Genomic DNA, 24,371 nt, shown 5'->3' with positions numbered 1-24,371 from the left:
CAAAAATAGATGAACTGAAAAATTATTTGTAATTAATTGCCATATTGGCTGAAATGTGATATACAGGTTCAGTTTTCAATTTCTGTGAACAACTTACTCTACCCATATAATTACTGAGTCTATATGCGTGCAAGTCAGTGATACCATGCTTGATTTCTTTTTCTTTCCTCTATATAAAACACGTAGCATCTTCCAGATAGGTTGTAGTGAAACACAATTATGGGATGGGTTAACAAAATAACCTAACTTTGAGTTATACTAAAACTGGCATCATAGGTCTGTATTCTCTCATATGCTAAAGAAGTCCTGCACCTGGCTGCTATTTGAATTATTACTTCTTTTTAACATTTGATTAGAATTGTTATCCATTCACAAGTGTTTTGAAGTACAGCTGGACTCATCACTACCATATGATAGGCATGTTGAGCAGGCATCGTCTACAGTTGGTATGAGGCTTAATGTTCTTTATTGATCTAGACGTTGCCTAAGTGAACATAATAGGAAACAAGTTGTCCAACTGTTCCTCCTTCCTATTATTGATTACAGAGATGTAATTCTTAGTACAGTGACAACTGTTGTTTACCATCTGGGTATGCAGTATAATAAGCTTTGCAGGTCTATTCTGTCATCATGTGATTATAGTACAGACCGTCATGATTTATATAATCTTAAATTCTCACATTGTTGAAGACCTATGTGGAGGAATTTCTGTTGTATCATATTTTGATGCAATTGTATGCAAGGCAATGGACCAGCTTATCTTCTTTATTGTTTTAATCTGTCTTTTAAACTGCTTTCTGGAATCTCACCAATTAGGGATTGATGCATAAATAAACATTTGTTTTCTCAGTCTAGCAATTAGGAAAAAATTATCAGTCATTTTTGGAATATCAGCATGATATCCCCATATTTCTGACTCAGACGTATGAAGTAAATGTTCAGTTAAAGGTTAGCAAAAAAGACCACTGAGCACTTTGCACGTAGGATTGGACTGTTTGTATTGTATATGTGGGTTTATTTTCTGACCCTAATAAAGCTATCCTAATACACATTTCTAATAAAAAATATTTTATATGGACAACATTCTGCCATACAAACACTAGGCAAAGGGACAGAGCCAGAGCTTTAGTAAACAAGAGAATTTATCTGAAGCATAATTCTTCTGTAAACCATGTGTTCACTGAATGCATTAGGAAACAGAGGTCATAAATGCTAATGAAGGATTATGTGTTCCTACAAAGTTTTTTTACTGGTAGCTACCTTGCATTTGTGATGAGGTTGGTCCTTCTTTGTACCCCCATGTCTGCCTGTCATCTCTTTTTCACAGAATTCTGTAGGGCACTTGTCAGTAACATGGCCTTGCATACTGGTAGTGAAAGATGGAGGACAAACCAAGGAGTTACAGATTTCTAATTTCAGATGTATTAATGCAATAGAGCATTTATAAACTCTCAGTAACACCTGTTTTTCCATAATGAGTCCATGCTGTATTTCTTTATTTGCTCTTTGTCTACAGAACAAACATATATTTAGCAAATTGCTACTGTGGACATTATGCTGAATCTTGGAAGTAACATAATTAAAGAATACTACTTACATGAAATAGAAGTGTTGTTTGTTTGTTTGTTTTTAAGTTAGTTGGAAATTTGTTTCTGAATGAATGCATACCTTGATGGGAAATAAATACGGTAGTTTATGGTTTTCCCTAGTAGCGGAGGAGCAAAAAAATGAATGGAAGCATAAAAGAAGATGAAGTCCCAGATGGGAAAAGGATGGGATATTTTGAAAGGATTTTTTCATAGCAACATGATTTTTGAAGAGAACAATATTTAGTCTTGCAAATGAGGTGGAGCTCAAGAATTTATCAGTCAGGATTGTGCAATAGTCCAGGTGATTATTGAAGTTGAAGAGCACTTGTAAATAGAGAGCTATATGAGGGCGGGTAGAGATTCAAAGAGAACTTGGAAACCTGTATTAACACAGTTAGATATCAGAAAAAAGCTATTATTCTGAGGGAATGTTGCGTGAGATAGGGGAAGTGCATTCCTCAGCTGGATCTGTGGAAAGTAAAACATGCAGCAGAGGTGACTGAGGCAAATGACCATATTGAGGAGAAATGAATAGCAAAGGATTTCTGTTGGAGCAGTAGTAATAGCTTAAGTTTTACTAGCTATACTTATGTTTCTGTACTGGCAGGAAAAAAAAAAAAGACAACACCTCTCCAGAATTCTAGATATGTTGTGTGCATCAAAAACAAAGGAAGTTAGTGTGGAGGAGAAAAAGAAAAAAGAAGAAAATATTTATATATTTATTTTTACTGAAATATCAGCTACCTGACTAGCATGGTTTAAAACTTCGTAGTGTATGTTCTCATGAAATGCTTCTTTCTTTCTGCTGTTAATGAATGCTGTTTGGAAAGGTATTAAGAGTGTGATGTAGTCGATGTATTTGCTCTTCTTCAGACCTGAAAGGCAAAGAATTCCCAAATTCTCAAAATGATACATAATCAGCCTTTCTCTAAAATAAATAAGTAGTAATAAAAAATGATGCTTAGTTCCATGTCTTTGGTTATTGAGGCATTGAGACTATGATGGTGTTTATCTTAAGGTGAATGACACTCTGCAGCCAGTAAGTCTGGTCACTATTTGAAACTCAGAAAAACACATTGTACTAGATCTGAAGATGAACAGATGGCCAGGGTATGCCACCAACCTTCTGTTGTCTTAGTTTAAGTTACACACCTTACCTCTGCACTATTTTATTTTGCACCATCTTCAATTTCCAAAAAGGCTGTGGCTTCATGTATAACGTGGTAGAGACTAATATGGAATTTGGGTTTACAAGTACAGATGACTAGATGTGTGGAAAAGCTTTCATAGTTACCTGGTTAATGGTAATGAAGGAGATCAAGACTTAGCAATGGCACACTGGAGGCCAACACTGAGAACAGAAATGGTAGGCAAATATCTCAGTCACAGGATTATCTGTTGCCTTATTTAACTTTTCATAGTTCTTTCGTTCAATATCATGGTTTTTTGTGTTTTTTTTTCCTTATCTAAACAGTTTATCTGAAGTGTTTCATACAACTAGTTCTTAGTGCTGTACTGAATAATGCTAAATGTTTATTTCTCAAAGTTCAGTATGCTAACTGCCGCTTCCCTGTCCGTCATTTACTCTCATGTCCTCTCAGTTTCTGCTCTACAAAGACATATTTTAGCAACATCTCACAGCAGACATTATCTTGTTTCACATACAAGGACCTAAGAGAGAGTACAGATTCTTCTGGTTTTCTCCAGCAGTCCTGATCTCAGGTTACAGCTAACATTAAAAGGTTATTAATTATATTACATTAAAGGATGGCCTATGAATATCAATTTTTTTTGCATTAAAAATTATGATAAACAATAGCACACAAAATATTTTCACAAGACAAAAAGGCAGCAGCAAAAACTAAAGAGGAACAATCTGTAAAATAGATTCTAGGAGTCTCTACTGTTTGATTCTTTTCATTGTCATTTAGTTGTGTGCAATTTCTAAACTTTGAGTGTTACTTCAATGAGCAATTAAAAATGCTAATTAAGAATTAGAGATGTAGAATAGAGACCTTAAAATTGTCATTTCAATACTCATTTCATCTTCCAGTTAGAAGTCTTTTGGTTTTATTTTGTTAATCGTAAGCACTGATGAATAGGAATTAAGTATCCCAATTGGATGTGGAAAGTTTTCAAGCTGACCTCTAAAACTATTCATAAAAAACAGATATTTTCTTTTCCAGATTTGGTAGTTTACACTCAACCTACTCTACCTTGAATCAACTTACATTTTGGTAAGAAATCTTACCAAAAAAAACCACCAGACAAATCAGAAAATTTTGTTTTTTAAAAAAATCTCAAATCTACACTGCATTGTGTAGAGACTGAGGGCAAGAGAGAAGTGATACGCTTAAAGTCAGGGTAAATCAATGATGAGGTGAGGACCTTGAGGAGAGAGCAAGTTGTCCTCAAAGACAGAGAAGTAATGCAGTATCTTACAAAGAACAGGGTGGCCTGATCACTTTGTGTTACTGTGTCTCTTGATTGATTTCCAGGGTTAAATATTTTAAGATTTTTACCAAAAAAAATCCATGTGTATGTGCCTCACTTTGCTATCAGAGCAAATGCGGAAATGCTAGGCTTTTATTACTTCTTGAAGTTTAGCTACATTCTTTGCAAAACAGGGTTCTGTGGTTCTGTCTTTAAAGACTCCACAAAGCATTTTGTAGAACCTTTTTGAAAGAGAAAATACAAACCAATTTTTATGCAGCTATTTAATTGAATGACAATGAATGACCTAAATAATTTAAAGTGTTTAAGAATGTCTGATATGACATTCAAATAAATATATAGAAAGGCTATTACCTTAAATGTATTCTCTACAGACTTTTACACAAACCTGTATATGTATTCTGTCTCATTTTGTCATAATTTGGGGGTTTTCTATAACATTTATGTTCTCTTTTCATAAAGATCATGTAGAAATATGTCTTCAAAGATTTTTTTTTTTAATTTGGTAAAAGATTGAAAAAAAAATCTAAGCCATCATTTCCAGAAATTACTTAAGTACTTTAGGAGAGGCTTCTTCCCTTACCAAACAAGCTGACTTCCGTTTCCATTGTTTTGACTTGACTATGGGGGTGACTGATACCATAGTTGGTTGATCCTCTGGGTCAGTCACAGCATGTATTATCTGGTCATCAGATTCAGAGACTTCCTCCCTCTCTTCAAGGTGCTGGATGATGGTAAACAGTGTTTGATAGGAGTAAGACAGGACCCAGCACAATGCTGCAAGCTGCCGTTCTCCGGCATTATCAGGGTCAGGGCATACGACTCTCAAACATTCTATCAGGTTTTTAGGATTTTGCACTTGTTCAGGGGTGAAGTTCAAAACTATTGGAGGAGACACCCGTGACAGGTACCTGCCGATATCCTCCCACACACCTTGCCACCTGCCACAAGACTGTTTCAGGACAGATTACTTACTGTCTGTAAGTTTATGGACCTTCCTAACTTTCTAATTAATTTCTCACTGTAGTGCAAAATGCAGCTAGTAACAAGGCTTTCTTGTTTCTTCCTCCATCTTGTGATTTTAGATCACTGTAGAGTCTGTTTTATTGTGTTACGGCATTCAGAGGTTCTTTTAAATACTGCAGAATTGTAGTTTATATGAACATACAGAGGAAATCCAAGCAGAGACTGTTGCTTGGATGTATCATAAAGAGTATGTCCTGCTTGCAAAGGATTAAGACTATACATTGGAGGAAAAAAAGAAAAAGAAAAGAAAAAAAATAAAAAGAAATCCCCTGTGGAAAGAACCTTTGTGATAATTGCAATCATTCATAGTTAATTAACATAGCATTCAAACAATAATCTAATTATTTTATTTCATTGATTGGAATGAAATTACCCTCCCGGTCCCCCCCCCCCCCACCCCCCCTCCTCCCCCCCCCAAAAAAAAGAAGTCCAAGCATTGATGTACCTTTTTTTTAATAAAAATAATAACAACAACAACAACAAAAATCTGTGAGACTGATTTACTGTCTCTTCCCCAAAAAGTAAGTAATCTCCTCATGCCTGTTATTATCTTCTGATTAACTATGCAGTGCCACCTGGTGTGCAGATGGGAAGAATATTACACATCAAGAGCTCTGTTCACACCCACCCACACAGATATAAACCTACGTGGCAAAAAGTGAACAGATGTTCATTTTACTTGTGCTATAGGAAAAAATTGTGCTTCGTACTCCTGATTCATAAACTAAATTTGGAGGACATGAAATCTGCATATGGGGCCCGTAGGCCCATGGCCAACACAAACATTTATGGAAGAAATATGTCATATTCAAAATTGTTCTCATTTCAGGTTCTGAACAGATTTTTGTTTGTTTGTTTCTCTGATTTTGTTTTACCTTATATTTCTGAGTCTTCTTTTTCTCATCATTTTTTTTTCAGTTATCACCTCCAAAGGGAAAAGTTTAAAGGCAGAGTTATTTGAAACTATATCCAGGATTTATTTGTTGATTGGTTGTATTTCAAAATTGTTTTTTGTTTCATGGCATGTAAGATGACCCCTAAAATTATGCTTTTAGGCCTCTTTGCAAAGACCTGTTTGAATCAGCAGTAATGTAGCAAGTCATGTAAAATATAATGCATCTTGGTTAAAGATGGAACTGCAGTACAAAGCATTGCACAGCCTTAGTGTTCTAGGATCTTCAGTTCTATTATTAGAGGGTTATTTGCTGTTATTTTTTATTATTTTATAATGTCACCAGTATTTTGACACTTCACGGGTGCTGCTGTTTTTACTGCAAAAAAGCCAAACCACGAAGACCAGATAAAACACAATAAGCAGAAGAAAAAATATATGTTGGAGGCTGTGCAGGAAAGAATGATGTAGTTAGAAACATAATCAGCTAGATACTCAAAATGACTGTGTGTGTAGCTTAGTATCTGGGTTGTTTTTATTGTCACTTGTAGACAACTATTGTCATTGTCCCAGAATCTTGCAACAACAGCACTTTTCACTCAGCATTTAAATGGTGAGAAAGTGGCTTTACAGGCCTCAGTATGCTTATGCAGTAAAAGATAATAAAGGCTGCATAACTGGGGAGGACACTTGGAATTATGTTTCGTTGTGACTAAAAGAAATATTCAAATCTATTTAGTTTCAAAAAGCTTTGAGACTTTGGTTATGCACATGAGAATGAAGTCCTGAAGATGAGTTCCAAAGTCAAAGAGAGTACTTTGAACAATTTGAAGAATAACAGTGACAAAGATAGCAATGGTGGGATTTGGACAAAGCCAATTCCAAATATTTCACTATTACCACACAGTAAAGAGAATAAATTCTATCTATCTATCTATCTATCTATATATTAAAAAATAGTTTGCTTTTTTTTCTTTTTTCTTTTTTTTTTTTTTTAAATAAAGATCATGAGAAGGCTAGTGGAGCAATTTAGTGCAGAACAGAATCAAAACTGCACGTTGAACTACAACGGCATGAAACAAAGTCCTGAGGAAGAAGGTTCACAAAGGTCTGTGCAGTCAAGTATAGGACATCTTTATAGTCCATCTCTTGCAGAGCCTTAACTTGTGTCTCACAGCTTGGGGAATTAATGCACCCCTCCCTAATGCCACATTTCCTAGTGTTTTTTCATGTCTCATGGGAAGAGCATTATAAGCAAATTGCACCATAAATCAATTCTGATGCAAAGAGTGTTAGTCCTCAATATTCATGTTATTCTCATCTAATGCATCTCTTTAATCTAAAAATATTATTAAAAATGTAAAAGGAATATAGTTATATTAGAAAAGGAAATCTGTGAAGGGAACCTGTTCTTACATGCTTATAGCAGATGTTTGAACTTGCTTCTATTCCCAGTGCAGCATCTTTCCTGGAGACCAGTGATGTACATACATCCAAGAATTTTTATGCTTGAGGCATCCTTTCCTACTATTGGCATTTGTAGTAATCTGTTCTTCCATTTCTGTGGTCTTTACTGCTGCTCTGGTTATTGGTGGAACGTTCCTAATACACATCGGAAGCAGTAGGCAGTTGAAAGCTTTTAGGGCTCAGATGAACAAAACAGCTTATTTATTATTAATAATCGTAGGAAACTTTCAAAAAAAACCAAAAAACTAGTAATCTGCCCTTGGGCATCCTTAATTTATTCACTTGCAAATTACACAGATTTTCATGCTCTTATTTACTTATCTTTCCTACCAAAAAACTACTTAGCATAACAATCTCTGCTGCACATGTTTTACAAAACTCTCTCCTGTCTCCTTCTAAGATGTTGGACCGTTTCCCTGAAGAAATGCTCATCTAAATATAATGACAAAATCAATTTGGTACCTATTGTTTTGAGTAGTTAATTTTTTTAATATATGAGAAGATTAATTACTCTAAGATTATGTAGTGTTTTGGGGGGAATTTAGTCAAGCAGCTATTTTAAAGCATTTTGATGTCTGAGAAATACCTAAGAAAAGAAAATATTGAACAAAACAGTGATGTTAAAGACTGCAGGTTTGTATACTTGATGTTTTGCGAAATTTAGTCAAGCAGCTATTTTAAAGCATTTTGATGTTTGAGAAATATGTAAGAAAAGAAAATATTGAAGAAAATAGTGATGTTAGATACTGCAGTTTTGCATTCTTGATGTTACACCTTTTGGTGCTCTACGCATAAAAAAGAGTTTTGCTCGCATGCTTGTTATTTCCAAAAGTTCATTCCACACGAGCCACACAATTACTTCTATTGTTTAGATATAGAAGTATTAGTTATGCTGCCATCTTTTTGCTTCTACATGCTTAGTACCAGACAAAGAATTACAACCGATCAGACAAGGAATTAACAGCCAAAATAAAGTCCAGATATCAGTTGGTACATAACCCTTTAGTTCAGTTGAATTCTCTTTCTTTGTAGGGAGTGTGTGTATCGTCCAATACAAATGGAATCATTTAATGCAATCAGACACTTTTTGAAAAGGTTTTCTACTTTGTACCATATGAGGACTGATACAATAGAATGTTTAAAAAATGGGTTTAGAAATTCTTTACTTTCCATCACTTTGCTTAGGCTAGTTAAATCATGGGCTTGTTGCATTTATTTTAAGATTGTACAGAAGTAGGTTGTATATAAAAATCTCACTTGTTTAGTGCCAATTATTGGTGAGAAAATGACAAGCACTTTTAGATGTTAATGAATAAAGTTTTAAGCAGTCTTCCTGTACACAATAATGCCTCAAATAAAATCTTTCTGAATTCACATTCCCTTCACTGCCCACTCAACAAGCGATCTATCTGCTTGTTGGATTACATTGACAAGCTACGACAAAATCTGAATTTGTGAGGTGGATTTGTAGTGTTTGTTGATGGACTTTTAGAGTTTGCTGTGGGAAACGTTCTTCCTCTGCCACTTCTCTGCTTCAGGCAAGTGGTCCCTAGGAATCCACTGCTGGGCCAGGCAGGGCACACCGCTTCTATCTGACCTGGTTATTGCCTTATGCTTCTCACTCATCTGCTTCTCGTGCCATCCTTGCTTGGTAGTCAGCTCTTTGTTGACACAGGACCAGATTGGTATAATTAAGGGCAGCTATCTTGTTTCAGGGAAGTCTCCTGACACCTGGGTGTTCCTGAAGATGGTTCTGGTCCTTCATATAACTTGGGGAATGCTCTAGTGATCCTTTTTGTCTGGGTGGGATTCATAGTTCAGGGCCTCCTGTAACCTGCTGGCCTTCCTTGCTGTCAGTTTGTGCCAGAGGGAATCCATCAATCCTTCCAGCTCAACACATTAATTGAAAAGCTTTCCTATTCCATTAGTATTTTCTTATCCAATGATGTTTCAGTGTTGCTACCATGAAATACCTCCTATCACTGCAGGAAAGGATGTCTATTGCCTTCCAGCATTGTGTGTCAGTGATCTCTTTAGTTTTAACATGATGGTAGTTTTTAATGGCAGCCAGTATCTGGAAAAAAAAAAAAAAAAACAAAACAAAAAAACATTTTGAATGTTCACTGTAGTAAGTAATTTTAAGTGAAGCTATGTAAATATTTTTGTTGCAGTCTTTTGAATTTTGAGTGGATAGAGATTGTCCAAGGTTTTTAACCACTTGTCATGGTCTTGATACTTGAAAAGTGATCTTTACTATTGTAATCTATACTTTTCAGAGATGCTAGTCATGTAATTGTTTTCACTGTGAAATTAAAAGACACTGTGTTAATGTATATGTTAATAATGAATATTAATATTATGTATATAACTAGAGTAGTGCCTATAAGTATTATAATAAGTATATAATAAGTGTTACCTGGCAAGTATTTTACGAGAAAAAAATTTAATGTATGCAAATATTCCTCTGGGTTTGTGTAGCACAGTGGGGTATTCTGTAGGCTTGAGACCAAATTTGACCTTCCTTGTGCGTGAGTCATATATATATTCCTCTGTGTACATATTGTAGTATCAAGCCCTACTCAAAATTTGGCTCTTCCTTGGAATAAGAGTGACGTCATAAGGTGTGGAGTTTATGCAGTAATTAAGATTCACTGTTTGTACTGTTACTGCTTTCAGTGTATTAATGTTAAATTTGCTGTAAATTGTACTTATAAAACAATGTTTACAAGATTAGAAGACAGAAATAAGCATCGTAAGTACTCAGAGTGTTCAGATAATGGTAATACAAATTACATGTTTATCTAACAAAGGAAAATATTTTCCAAACGTTGTCCTTGACAGTGTTTTCATTCACAGGAAATCCTTTGGCTATTGTTCATTCATTTGTGCTAAAAATATAGCAAGCTGAACATGAACCATTAGAGAATGTGAAAATGCATTTCAACAGTTAGTATGATGGCTCAACATTCCCTCTAATGATCTTTGGTGATTATTTTCATAGGAAGAAAAAAAAATAATGAGAACTTAGAGAGCAACAGGTTTCAGTCAATTCATCTTTAATGTTAATACTGCAATTATGCTGAAATTACCAGTTACTTAGAATGTAGGAACTTTCGGTGCATTACAACATTTCTAAGAATTGTCAAAGCTTTGCATTTGTTACTGTTTAATTGATGTAATGGAAAACAGTATAACTCATTGCAAATTTCTTAAGGTTTTCTTGTTAGGAATAATTCATTGTTGTTTTGTAACTAATGATAAGAGATGGTTGTTTACTTGAGCATGATGTGTATTTTTAAATAATTCTAACCATTTAGTAGATAGTAAAATTTAAGAACCTGGTTGTTGTTTAAGTTTAAATGACATCATTAACCATTATCAAAGACAATTTCTCAATAGTACAGTATTCCTAGCTTTTTCTCAAATTACTGAATTTTTTGAATGAGAACAGAGCATATCTTTTAAAAGAAACAGTTCTGATTTTATAGTTCTATATTGTTTATCAGTTAGACATTGTAAATCATTACAATTTATTATTTCAATTTACAATTGACTTAGGCATGATTACTTTTGTGTTTGCTGTGACACACAGGCTTGATTCCCCTACTATGGCCTAATAAATTATTATTTTTCTTTTTGTAGAAGAAAAATAATAGCTAAATTTTTAATCTGGGAAAAGATTTCTTAACCTTTAGGTAGCTTGGTAAGGATTGCTTTAAAAACAAAGCAAACGAAGCGTGTACATAGTTGGACAACCAAAGGACAGCTGTTTACATTTTCACTTTGCTTGCAGCTCCTTAGTTTGGTGTTCTGCAGCTGTGCTGTAGAATAAACTCTTGCTGGCTAAGGAGAAAGGAAGAGTCCAAAATGTGAAGCACTTTGATGCCTGTTCTGAGTAATGTTTTAGGCAGTTATGGTGATTTCACCCTCCCCCAGGTGTGGTGGCCATCCCTCAAGTGCTCCATGCATGGCTCAGGACAGCCTCTTCCAGTGCAGGCGTCCCCATCCCGGTGGCTGCCTCTGCAGCTTCAGCACAGGAGCTCACGGCATTGTGTGCTATGCCGGGGTTAGTGTGGGGAGCTTGAGTTCATGACTACTACAGAACCAGAAGTTTATGGGACTTTAAGTTGCCTGTTCATCTCCTTATATCCAGAGTTTGAGTTCTTGACTGCTGGTTGTAGGAAGGAGTTTGCAGGGCTTGCACAGTGACCGTTTTGCACAGGAAGCAGGAGGTATTCAGTTGTAGTGTCTGTACTAATCACTGGGATAAAGTTCCTGCCTGTTTTGTTGCTCTTGTAGCTACTTGATAATAACGCTTGGAGTTAATTTGCATTTAAAAAAACTGATTTCCTTCCTCCAGTACGTAGAATCTAAAGAAATCACCCCTGATTGTTACCAGCCTTGCCTTCTTTGTGCACAGCTTTTTCTAGAAAGCCCAATAAAATTAAGTAAAGGAAATTTTGAAATCTTAGCACTTTTTAAATCATAGGGACATGGGAGTCTTAATACACCCACTACACTGGCAAGTTGGTTCCTTATTTTTCAAATGCAAATATGGGGCTTTGCATGTGCTGAATGTGCCCTTTATTGTATTGAAGCATAGAAAATACACATTGTAGCTCAGTCACTTCTGTAGACCTGCCATGCTTGCAAGAATGGAATGTGTTTAATCAGCCTTGCAGAGTGAATAATCATAGATACAAGTGTGGCGTTCAGTGTTCATTCAGAAAGCTATAGAATATGCAAACAAAATGTTTAGTTAAGGTAGAATTGAGTGAATTGCAGCTGTGGAAGCCAGTAGTAGTTGGCTTTAACTGGAAGCCACCTTCATTGCCTTTAATTTTTCACTTGGTTAATAACAAAAATATATCATGCACCCCAGTGGATCACTGGAGGCAAGTAGTGTGGTCTGGTGCTCTGCTGAGCATGAGACACAGGCTATAGCTGTTGGCCTTAAGTTTCCTTGTCAGCTGTGGGACTCCTGACTGTGTCTGTTCTTCATTCTTCTCTGCTGTCAAATGGGAATGGTGAGACTTAACACTGAAAGTGCGATAAAAGTGCTCGGCACCGTAAAAGCACTGTGGAGAAGCTTGACTATATTCTTGCCATCCAAACATTCAAACCATACCTTGGAGCTACAGAAATCTTTATTCTTAACTACCTCCAATGTAGTGCTGCTCCCCCAAATTGCATTTCTCTTCCAGCGTCTTGAAAAGGATGCGAAACAACCAAAATACCAAATTAGTTAATGTAAACTTTATTTGGTAAAGGGATCAATTGGCACAAATCTGGCAATTTGTGAATAATCACAAGAAAGTCGATTTTTTTTTTTACCGGATAACTTCTTACTCGCTTTGCACAATTTTCATAGTTTTCCCTCACAGCACTATGCTGTTAAAGATGTATTGTCTAACTTGCTGTTTTCTGAAATGAAATTTTAATAATTTATCAAAAATGAAGCATATCTTGCATAGTGCCTAATATAGATTTATTTCAAAGTTTCAAATATGAAAAGATCTAGACCAGAAATAGTTTGCTTACATGGTAACATTTTACTTACATGTTGGAAAAGAGCACTGAAGTCAATATGATTGCGTTTATATCACCAATTTGCAAAGCAGCTTGACTTTGTTTCCTCCAGTTCTCAAAGAACAATATGCTACCTCTTGTATAAAACTCTTTCTAAAATTCCTTTTAGTAAAATCTACTGTGCAATAGGGGTTCCATATTTCTAATAAGCATACAGTAGTATAAGGGTCAGGGACTAACCGCAGAATAAAAGTCAAAACTTGAAATGAGGTGCCTTTCCAGTTTAGCAGTGGGCAGTGATAGATACTGATAATGTTTGATTAATGAGCAGCAGCCTTGCAGTGGGTGAAAACATCTGTAAGAAATGATTTATTATTTCAAAGGTATTGGAAGCTTACCATATCTTGTAGATTTAACTGTGTGTGCCTGAATAAAATAAATGAGATGCAACATGTGAAAAATGAAAACACATTAGTTGTAAGGGATGTGTCACAAGCAGGGTATTTTTGTTCAAGTACACTTTGTCATGGGGATTTTTAATGTTGCTCTGAATACAAATCATTTAACCGGTTCATAAAATCAACCTAGTTGGAATTCTTACATCTATCATCCAAGACAGAAATGAGGGTTAAACTTAATATGCTGAAACTTCCCTTAAATGTTTGCATTTTGCATCATATACAGCTATTGAAACTGCACAAATAAACAGAAAGGATTCTCTCTTAGAAATACAACAGAAATGAAAAACTGTATTGATGGAATTTTAACACTGAAATCTGGAAAATGGATTTAATTAATTTGTAATGTCATTAGAAGAAAATATCATTAAAAGGAAATATCATTAATGTTTTCTAAATTTGCTATAAATACAGTTCTAAGAACAAGGGTGTAATTCTCTTCTCCCTACATTAAGTTGCACGTCTGGAACTGAACAATGACTTGTAGATGGAGATTTTACTTTGCCACAATTTGAGGTTGTCTTGCAGATGCTTGCTTTCTAAAGTGACGTTGCTGTTTCTGTGGTATGTTTCTGTGTCTGTCGATCTGGTGCCAGGTTCCCTGGTTCTGTCCAGACCTTCTACAGAGTTTAGGTCACACAGAGCTAATTAATGACAGTGCAGACTCACCTCCATGAAACTGCAACATGTGTTCAGACAAGCTGGAGTGCCCTGAGTCCCATGTTGCAGAAAACTGCCTTTCCTCCAGTTTGGGAAATAAGTAAGGTGAGCCAGAGGAAGATACAGTCTGCTTTCCCATTTTCTCATCTTCTGTGAGATCAGTGACTATGGAGCAATTTTTTTTTCCAATGGGGAATATTTGGAAATATGCTATTGGTCTGTTCTATGCTATTCCATAAACCTACACCTAATATTTGTGTTAATCTTACCCACTTCCTTACTTTTCTGTTCAGTCAAATTCAATAAGCATCTAAAGTACTTTTCTTCGGGTTTTGGCACAGTTTAGATGCTTAGGATCATCATTGTTTATCAGAAGTTTTGTTTAAGATCCTGTTAGATTCTATTCATAGCATTTACTTTCTTCAAACAGAGCCTTTTCTACTCTGTTCTTCATCTCGTTTTGATCTTACAGGCTCATCTATAGTGGGAGTTAGTAGAAAAAAAGCTTCTTTATCTTCAATTCTCTTTTCATAGTATCTCTGAAATAAAAAGAAGAGGAAATTAATCTTGTCCTCAGACCATAAATGCAGCCAGTTCTTTAGGGTCCTTGAGTAATGTCATAGCTTTGAGTTAGAAGGTTCTCTTGTTCATGTAGAGGTTGGCTCATCCTCTCATCAGGCCCTAAAAGTTATTTTTGTAAGATGTACTAGACAGTTAAAGCAATTATGAAAGCAGAGGGCATCTGGTTTACTGTCACTGGTTTTCATGAAAAAGAGCTTCAGCAGTGATAACAACTCCCTTTCTTTAATGTGGAAGCCACAAACTGACTACGTTGAAGGGGTGACCTTTCAACCTACAAATTGAGTGGAATTAGAGCAGCTTGCCAACTATGAGATCTTGGGTAGTATCCCTGCAGCAGGTGTTGGTCTAGAGAACATATGGAAGAACAGCTGGACATAATGTCTTCTGAACTCTTTCAGGATCCTGACCCATATACATTTATAGGGATATTGAGGGAGGGGGTATGCACAGAAGAAAGAAAGAAACCTAAAGAATTAGGTAATCAAAATTTATAGTAATGCTGTGTGGATGTTCCAGTAATTTAGACTAACAGCCAAGTTGAACCGTCAGAAGCAAACACTGACAGAAGCACTGTATATCTGATAATTTCTGCACTGAAGGGTCTGGATTCAAATTCCTTGGTCAGACAGCGAAGTCTATAATCTATCCAGTATAGAAAAAGACAGACATGCTCCAAAATGATTTTGAAGGTTTCTTATGTAAAGAAGACATGCAGAAATCCAAACACAGTTTTTCACTATCCCTTGTTATCCACAGTGAGGAAGATGATACTGGGAACAAGACCTAGAGGAACTTGCAGCTCAGTCTGTTATGATTCCTAAAGCAGAGCACAAGAGAGCAACAAATGGTAGTTTTGAGGTATCGCCCTTCCTGAAGGTTTAACACTGTCCGTGCCAAAATACGCACATCCAGAGCTCCGGTTTGGATCAAAGAAATATTCTTTATAGTCTGGAGGGAAAAGAAAAGAGAAAGATCTCAATAATAATGTTTCGCCCCACTTCTCAAATGGAGCATATTTTTAATACTTGGTCTGTAATAGTAAGAATTGCGACTTTGAAGTAAAAACTTTATATTTTATAACCAGTCTTACACCTCAATCACAATGTCTGTTCATTTTTCATTATTTTATAATATTTTGCATGGGCTAAACTGATTCACGTATATGAGAATGTGTACTTAGGTTTTATTTTAAGGTGCCTCTTGAAGCTTCTACCGCTTTAGATGTATTTTTTATCGATGTTTTTAAAATCTGAAAACAGATTCAGGACTTAGAGCTCAAAGTGTGCATGGAAATGAAGGACTAATTATGAGTATTGTTATTGGAGTCTGGAGTAATTCCCAAAGCAAGTAGCGTTCATAGATGTCGGAATTCCTACTGCCAGCATTTTAGTTGCTGTGTACATCCCAGAGGCATGCAAAAGTCCCATATTCAAGATAAAGTTATTTTGAAAATACATTGATTTGAGGTCCTTTTACTGTCATCAGTTTCTCAACACAGTGAAACTTGGATAATATACTACAATATGCAGGAATTATGAACTAATGCTTCAAGATGAAGTTCATTATGTCATTGTGTGCTTTTGAAATTCTATGCTATTTTTTGCCCATGTTCTTCAGCAGGGATGGAAGTATATCTGTAACAGTATGACTAATTATCTTTACATCCATTTATCACTAAATAAACTTCACACAAGACAGCAAGATTGTTTACTTAAGCAGTATAGTACTGGGAATGGAAGATAGCTCTAGAACACAGGATTACATTGCCAGAATGGCACTATTTATTAAGCTATGATAACGCTAATGTTCCTCTTTGATGTATAGCATGTGCGACTTCAGCTGAACTTGTAGAGAGCCTTAAGGATGTTTCATTGAACATTTAGTATGGCAGCAAGCCAGAATACATTTAGCCTAAACCCAGATGACAGGTTGGTAATGAGGTAGTGATTGATGACCACTGCTTCCATATGAAAACCTGCTTGATATGCTGGGGGGGAAATGCATTGCTAGCTTTTTCATTTCACTCCCTCTGTATTAGTTATTCTTACTGTAGAGGAGTAGCATTGGCTGCTGGTTATTCAGTTCTGGTTTCACTTTTAGATGAGAATCGAGTACTCAGCAGAGATTTTAGATGCACAGCCCTATGGCTACTTTTATGTGTAATTCAAATCCAAATTTCAATGGATTTTTATTAGCGAAAATAACTGCAATTATATCACCTATAGAACACCCTATAATATTCTTACCTGCCTTCTGTAATTTTCAAAGTCCTGTTATTCAACTCCTGTGCCATCTAAAAGGCATTGCTTTCCGTTCTAATATAAGATGAAACTTGGCCTAAAGTTGTATAACATTGCTCAAGCAAACACGCCTGAACAAAAGAATGATGTTTATTTTGCTTAGTCCTCTTGAATGCTTCACTGTAAAGACACATTGCACACTGCACTGCCTATTCAGATGATGAACAAACTGTTGTTCTGCGCACCTAGAAGGATATTTAAGCTTCATCCTTTAGCTGGATTCCAGTCTGATGTCTGAATTATCACTAAGAAAAGTTAAGAGGAGGCACCAGAGAACCATAAGGTTTATATCGTAGCTGTACTCACTCAGGCAGGGTGTGTGTTAGATGTTCCCGAAGCTGCAGGATAACTAATGGGATCACATTAAGGCCTGGTTAGAAATCACCCAGAGATGCAGCAAAGGGCACTAGGGCCACATAAATATCCAGTGTCAAAAGAAGCTCATTGTTAGTGTTTTCCCAGGCAGAAGGATCTCTTGGTCAGGAATGGGTGAGAAAGCTTGTCACCCTAACCAGAGTGATATTACATGCTCTCAGAGCAAAAATATGAGCAAGAAAAATAAGATCAACAGAAGAATCAAGAGCTAGAATGAGAAGGTGATGGGGTCAGGAGCAGTTCCCATGTTCTTCTTCCTGCAAATCCCGAGGAAGTAAGGGAAGTGGTCATGCCCTGTGGGGAGTGGCTAGCTTTTTGGCAAGGAACCAGTGTGCTATTATAAAAGCAGGTGTTCAGATTTGTGGTGTGTTTATGACCATTTGTTGGACCAAATGAGGCAGCCTGTAGCCAAAGGATTTACTGGTGGGCCTTAATGGCAAGACAGGTTCTGACTGGATCAAGTTGCTTGTCTATGAGGCCAACTGAGGTCATTCTGGTACTGCTTAACAGCCAGGTAACAGACAGTTTTAACAACCATTGTACATTTGGGCTATTAACAATCACTTTGTGCAATGCCAGAAGTGCTTCCAGCATGACTCTAAAAAGGGGCGGGCAAGGCAGGAAACAACTGGACTTCCATTGACATATGAGCTGGTGGTGACTACATGTACAAGCAATTTGATTGGTACCATGGTTCATCAGGAAATGGATATAACTTCCTTTTTTTTAGTTGACGCTGGGGGAACACTTTTATCTGCTTGGGAACCTGTCCAGCAGTGCACCGAGTAAGAGCTAAGATAATCAGTAGTGCCTCTTGATGACAAGTCCACTGCTGGTGAAGAGGATCCCAGTAGAATTAAAACAGTCTCTGAAGGAGAAACAAAGGAATGGGATAGTCTCCTGCTGGGTGCAGGGAAAGGAGAAGGTCAGTGCTGGGTTCAGATATGCAGTGCTAAAGTTTAACTCAATATCCACAAACCAAAATGATGAGGACAGGAATCATGACCCAGTCTATTCAGGTCATTTAGCTCCCACAGAAGCAAAAGTGACATTGTTGTTTCCGTATTAAACCACACCTCTTTGGTGCTTTCTTTCTTCACATGGCTTCCACCTTTCATCTCACAACCTTTTTGAGTACCTCTGTTCATTGTATAGGAAGCTCCTGAGGCAACACTGGTCTACTTTTTGTTTGGAAGGTACCCATGTCGCACATGTTTAATACCAAATTAATGCTACATGAATTAATACCTTTTAACCTAGATATATCCTTCATCCAGTGGAAACCTAGGTTGTATAAATTTCTTTATGTGGTTGTGGCATCTCCAGGGCAGGTCTCCTGAACGCTGCAGAATTTGTCAGCTTATGTTTGATTTAAACGTTGTTTTCTTATAAATATTTTGATTTTGTGTGTCAAGTATTCACAGTTATAAAGTGTGCCTAATTGAGATGACCACACTTTGTTGTTCACCAACCAGTGACAAGATGGAGCCAGGTCCATTGATTTTTTTCTCTGTTCCTGGAAAGACCTTAATTTTAACAGGTGGCATATAAGGACATAGTCTTTGGGTGGAGATTAAAGGCCATATGGTGTTGTTGCTTATACACTGGAAAGCCTAGTTATTTACTGTAAAATCTGATTCAAAATTCTATACGCAAAGCACAGACTCCTACTTGGTTTGTTTCCATAACAACATACAAAACAACATCAATCACTTATAGTAGATCTCCACACTCCATAATTAGGGATGCAATTTTAAGAAGTGTGGGAGGAGTCGTGTAAAATGTTTTTATGTAAAAACAATGTTAGGCCTTGTTCTCACAAAAGCTTATGCATACACTTCACTTTATACAGTGCAAGTAATTCCGTTGACATTGATGGTTACGTCTACATAGCATTGATACAACATCTGGAGTGGTTGTACTCATGATGTGCTGTGTTCTATTTGAATGACTGCTGTGTGAACAGGGTTTGCTTCATAGTGGGGAGCTTGCCTTCTGTATTGGGAATAAGCTTGGTCTTGAGTAGGGGCGTACCTCAACAGACACTGTCAATACAGCAATTAAGCTTACAGCACGTGGACTTCAGTATGAGTGAAAATGTTTGCAGTGGCAGAACCTATGTTATTGCAGAAAAGTGGTAGAAAGATAAAACTGCTCAAAGAACTTGCTTTATGAAAAAGAAAAAAAAATAGTTGTGTATCTTTTTTTTATGTAGAATTTTAAGCCAGTGGGACGCCTGCCAAAAGCATATATGACATTTTTCACTGGTATCAAGTATGTTCATTCCATCTCCACACTTCCTACAGTATAGCAGTCAATGATAGATACCACCATATGCAGCTGTTACAGCATTATAACTTCTTCACTGAGCCAGTTCCACAGTCCCATTAAGCGCCTGTAGTGATCCACAGATTGGGAAAGTTCAAAATCACCACACAAGATATACTGCTCTGCTAGATTTACTACTTTGCTAGTAAAAAGCTTCTTGGTGGCAGTGGTTTTTTTCTTTTGTTTGTTTGTTTTTAATTTTATTTTTAATATATGTTATCTATGTTGCAAAGTACCAACCTGAAATGCTTTCAGATTTACTGGATTTTTTAAGGCAGTTATATAAATAAGGAATAAGAAAGCACATTTGCCAAAGCATCCTTCAGCTAACAACCCCCTGAGCCCCCAGGCAAGTGGTGTTTGAGTCTTGTTAGTTTTGGGCTGCTCCAGAGACAGTGCTGGCGGTGTGAGTCTGGAAGGAAAAGGCTGAAGGGGAAAACCATGAAGAGAGTGAGGGAGAGTTGGAAAACAAGTGTAGATAAAAGGAAAGCAAACAAGAAAACCATATCCACAAGGAAATGGGACTGAGAAAATTAAGGAATTATAAAGGAAGAAAAAAATATATAATAAAATGCATAAGCTAAAAAAATAAGCAAATGGAAGAAATAAAAGCTAAAAGACATGAGCAATATCCATAAAAGTAATAAAACTGGAAATATTAAAATAAAGCAAAAAGCTCACAGTTGCTTTAGCATTTTCAACTATTTTCTTTTTCAACAAATCTCATTTTTTCTTTAAAGAAAAAGAGCAGATGAATGAAGTAGGTGTGTTTTGTTGAATTTGTATCATATCTGTTCTTTTTGAAATATTGTTCATCACATGTATAAAGTAACATATAAAGTTGAAAAAGTATTTTTATAATAAATACCTCTCCTTCAGCTGTAATAAGTTGAAAAATTGGGAAATATATGTATTTTAAGGATCTTTACATAGGTTTTAATTACATTACTTTGTCAGCTTGAAGAATAAGCATATTATTATGCCAGCCACTATATAGTTTATTTCAAAACACAATTAAATCACAGCTAAGGTTGTTAGGTGACAGGTAAGAGAAGATGTATAATTACACATGTCAAAAAAAAAAAAGTCATAGTGAAAACTAGTAATCATGAAGGAAGGTTACCATTGTCTGCTCTGACACCAAATGACCATCTCATTCAAATATACAGTTCATTAAATAGTCACCTCCCACTCTGCTTCTGCTGCTGAGCTCTTAGTACTCTGTGTGGAGTCACTGGAAATAGGAGGACTTTTAATTAGGTGCTAATTTTGATTTGCTCTCTGAAGAACTCTTTGACAGTATATTATTCTTAGGTTTTTAATATTAGCACTCACATGATTCCCAAAGACAGACACTGGGGCTGCCCCTCGATATGTGCGAGTCTTTCTGCCTGTGTCCACTGTGTGTAGATTACTGGCAAATGATCTGTGTTGCGGCATGGCCTGCAGATATGATTCAACTCCTTAAAACAAGGAAGGTTGCAAAAATCAGAATTTTACAATAATTAGTAGTAAGACGTTGAACTAGGAAAATGTGGTTGCTTGCTGAATAAGGCAGGTGACTGAGTGGCAGTGGACATGTAGATGGCTGAGGAGCTGTTGTGAAGTTGTGAGTCAGTGGCAATGCTGTTGGACCTGCAGCAGGCACTGATGTGGTGGTACCAGGATGTTTGATCTGTCCGTCCAGGTGTTCCTCTGCCATCCAGGGAAAGCCCTGCTCCCTGCCCACTCCCACCCAGTTCTCCTAACCCTGGAAGCAGGTGCAACTCTTATGGTGCGGCCAGACAATGGATTTGGTGTCTTGTTCTGCTCCAGCTGGGATGACCAAGATAACCCTTGAACACCTGGTCGCCTAAATCTGCTGACATTAGCTTCCATCTTCCCATTCCTTGGTCCTCTTTTTTTGCTGCCCATGGTGTTTGGTATCTCTGATAATCATTAGCTTAGTGATCTATATCTTTTATGCTTTTATTTACATGGTTTCCTAGGCGTTGTTGGCCTAGCAAGATTGTACTCCCCAGGTGGTGTTCCAGTTACCCAGGAAGTTTGGCTGTTTTTTTTTGTAAAACACCTGCTTAAGCAGCTGCACAATGCGGCCATCCTTCAGACCTTCCTTTCTCCAGTTGTTGGGGACCTCCCCCACCTCTGTGGCCTTTCAAGGATCATAGACAGTGGCCTTTCAAGGACATTGCCCACGTCTCAGCACCTTCATTCCTGCATAGACCACAGGTGGTCTAGTTGCCTCCAGAACTCCAAATGCAAGGAGGTAACTTCTAAGGCAACATTCAGTCTATCAATGTAGTAGGGAGTAAAACGTCTGCATGCTTCCCTGACTATAGAGATTCCGGTTATAAAAGATTTATTGGTGTAGCATATTTAAATCCTATTGTGTGAATGTCCAAGAGCCGTCACAACCTTGCTTCTAATGTATGGTCCTAAGTAAATCACATAAATTTTTGTCCATCTGTAAAGGACAGGGAAAAATGTTTATCTGTTATCTGGATATTTTGAGGACTGATTGTTAGTGTAGCACCTTGAAAATAGAAAGCGCTACAAGCAGTAAGTGCTATTTGTTACTATTGGTATTGAAATAACTCAGGCAGCGGAGCCTAGACTATAGCTTGCTGTCTGCCTAACTGATTTGCATTTCTACATGCAATGAAAACGAGAAGGTATTGCTGTAATATCACCACCTTCATTTTGTAAATGTTATGCCTTTGCAGTACAGCCAGGAATTCTGCATGCTGAATTTGTTATACATTTAATTGCAAGGCTTCAGAAACTTTAAATATTCTGTTTATTCCTTTCTTCTTCAATGTCACAGTAACGTTGCATTTATGGTATCTTTTGATGTCTCCATTTGTTGGGTGTATCATTCCGTTCATTTTTTTCCAGATTTTTAAGTAATCTTATTTGGACTTATCAATTACTTTTCATCAATTAGTATTCCTCTACTTAGTAAAATCTATGTAATTGGGAATTTTGGTTTCAGCATAGTATTATAAACTGTTTGTGTAAATGATCAAGTGAGTAAGTATGAAAATAGACATGTCCCTGAAACTTCCTCTGTGGTGCCTCAATAGTAATCTCTTTATGTTAGAAAGAATTCATTTAGAAACAGTTTTGTTTCTTGCCTCTTCAACAGTTTGTTCATTCAAATATTATGAAATTTAGTTTAATTTGTTCCTGGGTTATGCGTCTTTGAAAGTGGCTTTTTATTTTGTCTTAAATTGATTATAGAGATGACCATGAGCAAAGTGACTGATGTATAAATACTTATCTGCTGAGCATTTGATTGCAGATTTAAGAGATTTTATAATCTTAATCCCTCCCTTCAAAAATATGAGGGTATGAGCTCTTGGAAATATCTGTACTTACAGCAAGGGAGCTGAATCTGTGCATATGCTTGTTGATATGATTGTCAGTGCAGAGTTATCAAGCTGATAACTTTCAGTGCATATGCTATACCTTTAACATACAGAGCTGATTTTGTATGTGAGTACATAAGTGAATTCTTGTTTTCTACTTACATGTGTACTATAATCAGAAATAAAGCGGCAGTTATCAGAAGGCAGAGGTAAGGTTGTTGTGCTGCTTTGTTTTGGTTTTAGTAGAGGATTCTGTTTATCCCAGTCTCTTCAGTCTCATACAACTGTTGTTGCTAAAGTTAACTGAAGTCATTCTATGGCAAGTGTTCAAGCAGGCATAGTCTGATTTTATATGTGGAGCAAAACTAATAAAAATTATCATTAAAGCACTGGTATGAAAAGCTTGGTTTGGTACAACAGAGTTGATGAATTTCTGAAAGACAGTTTTGTCATTAGGACAATAAATGTGCAATGTAGGATTTTCCATCTGCATGATGAGAATTTTACAAGGACTTTATGGAAGCTCCAGTATCAAGCAATATCACTTGGGACTTGTTAGAAAATGATATTGGAGGTATAGTCTGATTTACATTGAGAATTACTGTTCTTACGTGTTGCAAATATCAATGACAATAGGAAATGATATTTCAGAATATACTTTTAAATACTAATAACTTAAATCATCTGAGAATATAATTATAATCAGTTTTTGATTTAAAGTCCTTGGCCATTTCATACACTCCTGTCTCAAAAGATTAGTGAGTGTTTTTGTTGCATAAGGCAAAGCCCAGCTCCATCAGTTACTGGGAAGGGGACTGTGAGTGGCAAAATGTGATTTCTGCAAGCAAACCTGTATGGTACTAAATGGAAGCATGGAAGGGTGTTTGGAATGAAAAAGTTTCAAAAATTAACTTTCCAGAGTTTTACTTTCTATCTTACCTTCCCTGAGCTTTGTTTCTTTGTAGCATGAGTAGATGAAGAAAGGGTCTGATTCCTGGTATGCTGCCACTGGCTACAGGATCTCTGTAATTGATAGAAACATATAAGGCCTGTGGAAATGAATACTTGTACATACCTGTGAATTTCTCGAAATTTTCTGTGAATGTCTGGCACATATTCCCTGGTACGGAATACTGTCCTGGTTCCAGTTAGGACAGAGTTAAGTAGCTCATAGTAGCTGGTAGGGTGCTATGTTTTGGATTAGGATGAGAAGAGCGCTGATAACATGCTGATGTTTTAATTGTTGCAGAGCAGTGTTTACACCAGGCCAAGGACTTTTCGGCTTCTTGCTCTGTCCTGCCAGCGAGCAGGCTGGGGGTGCAGCAGGAGCTGGGAGGGGACAG

The 24,371-nt window shown here is 36.7% G+C and overlaps 1 protein-coding gene and 1 long non-coding RNA gene across 8 annotated transcripts in view; one reads left to right on the top strand and one right to left on the bottom strand.

Annotated features, from left to right (window-relative positions):
* Positions 1-24,371, top strand: part of DPYD (dihydropyrimidine dehydrogenase) — a 355,784-nt gene that overhangs the window by 130,432 nt on the left and 200,981 nt on the right. The gene's annotated exons all lie outside the window — the stretch shown is intronic.
* The window catches only part of LOC310903305, a 35,246-nt gene continuing 15,654 nt past the window's right edge, over positions 4,780-24,371 (bottom strand). The window contains exon 2 of the long non-coding RNA XR_014587449.1: positions 4,780-24,161. This is a non-coding gene — a long non-coding RNA (uncharacterized lncRNA). The remainder of the gene's footprint in view (positions 24,162-24,371) is intronic.

The sequence above is a fragment of the Anser anser genome (assembly GCF_964211835.1).
Source record: "Anser anser genome assembly, chromosome: 8".
Lineage (NCBI taxonomy): Eukaryota > Metazoa > Chordata > Aves > Anseriformes > Anatidae > Anser > Anser anser.
The sequence above is the reverse complement of the archived record's forward strand: the minus strand, read 5'-3'. Positions and strand labels throughout refer to the sequence as shown.